The sequence below is a fragment of the Lepisma saccharinum genome, chromosome 5 (assembly GCF_977018435.1).
Source record: "Lepisma saccharinum chromosome 5, izLepSacc3.1, whole genome shotgun sequence".
Taxonomy (NCBI): Eukaryota; Metazoa; Arthropoda; class Insecta; order Zygentoma; family Lepismatidae; genus Lepisma; species Lepisma saccharinum.
The window spans coordinates 210,504-212,368 of NC_139233.1; the positions used below are offsets into that span (position 1 = coordinate 210,504).

General features: G+C 37.4%; 1 pseudogene; it reads right to left on the reverse strand.

The window, feature by feature from the left end:
- Window positions 1-561: 561 nt before the first annotated feature.
- Window positions 562-1,217, reverse strand: LOC145988167 (actin-related protein 2/3 complex subunit 4 pseudogene; annotated as a pseudogene).
- Between the last annotated feature and the right edge of the window lie 648 nt (window positions 1,218-1,865).

The following is a 1,865-nucleotide window of genomic DNA, read 5'->3' on the forward strand; positions in this document are numbered from 1 at the left end:
AAAACATTCACGATAGCCCCATGGACCATTTCCGGCAAGATTAGGTTAGGTAAGCATAGTTAAAAAAAATTCTCGTAAAAAAAGGCATGTTTGGAAACACTGGCGAGACCGCGAGACTTTCGACGCTCGCGCCATCTGCAGGTACATAATGGAAACAACGGCATAATGTTGTCGCTTTGCATTTCTTGTTGCGCAGCATTCTACGGTGAGAAAATACCTCCACGAACTTTCAAAGTGCTACAGAAACTCATTTCCGTAAGTAGTTTCTTCTGTAAAAATGTCTCCGATATAACAGACATTTACCATATGTGCTTCATCATCGAAAAATTTCCTCAGTACGTTCAATTACACATATCTGGACAACAACGATTGTTATCGATTTCCTCCTCCAGGTAATTTTTCCTCGCTTTGGGATTTACGTTGTTGAATTCCTTATACAATAAGCTTTCCAACGATATATGACACGTATTCCTTAGAAAAAGGACGTAGTCTTTTACCCATTGGGTGAAAAAAAACTTTCGTGCACACCTGTAACATTTTATTTGCATTATATGCCAAACATGCATTTGTGTACTTTGCATATTTTACTAATCATGATTAGTTCAAGTTCCTAAAACCACTTAAGAAACTCCATGGCACAAATCCTTGCACGAGAATTTAATGAAAGTTTCATCGCATTAATTTCCTTGTCAATTTCTTCCAAAAAGTATATCACAAAATCCACCAATTTATGCTTTAACATTTCCTCTGTATGGAAATTAGTTATGAGAAAACTAATGTCATATCCTTTGATAGGTTTCCGGCGAAGAATAAGGAAATCCTCTGCTCTTCTCATCATAAATTTCATGAACTTAAAAGACAAAATACGTTCGACTTCATCTGCTTGCTTCAGTGATATGCTAATTCGGACGCAATTGATGCAAGCTTCAATCAATACCTTTTCCTTTTCATTTCTTCTTATCACAAGAGGTGCCAATATAAGTTCACCATTTAATCCTACTTCCATTTCTGGCTTATTATGTCTTTCCACAATCTGCGAATTGAAATTTTGAAGGCACATAGCTGCTTCCAATGTATGCTGCACAACAGCTAAATATGGACGTAAACTATCAGCCATATTTTACTGTTTAATTTTTTCAAAATCTAAAATTGTTCCACAAAACTTTTTGGTTCACAGCACAGCCAGGCAGAGCCAGAGAGGAAACAGCTACAGCGAAGAGTTGTCAAAACAGGTCTCGCCTATTTCACAACACTTGAACAACCTTGTGTTCTGACGTCACGGGAGTAAACTTTTTAATTTTAGGCTACATACCTACGTTGTCACGTTAGGCTAGCAAGGTTTAGTTCTCTTAGCCTAAATAATAATTTTTCATTGTATTTATGCTAATGGAACCTAACCTAACAGGCCTAACCTAATCTCGTACGCATTCCTCATCTGACGTCAGTACGAAAGGTTGCTAAAGTGTTGTTCAATAAGGGGTACTGTGTCAAAACAGCCACGCGACTCAGTGTTGCCACAATACGAGTTTGGGAAATCTGAAGACCTAATTTCCCTTCAAGAAGTGACAATTTTTCCCTTTTTCATCCGATTTTCATTTTCATTTTATGTGCGCTTTCACACCGAAGTGACCGACATTTTTATTCACTTGAAAAAATAAAAATTGAACTATAATTCTTCCGTCGCAGGAAACGGTGTGCGATCACAGCGCAGAACGGACAAAATCCTGTTTCTCAACTGGCTTCTTTGGGAGGGGGATTTTACAATGTGTCGCTTCTTGCCCAAGCACTAGGCCTAATTGGTTGTAATAATAATAATAATAATAATAATCGTTTATTTTAAGTGTTGAGCACAGTATGAAACCTAA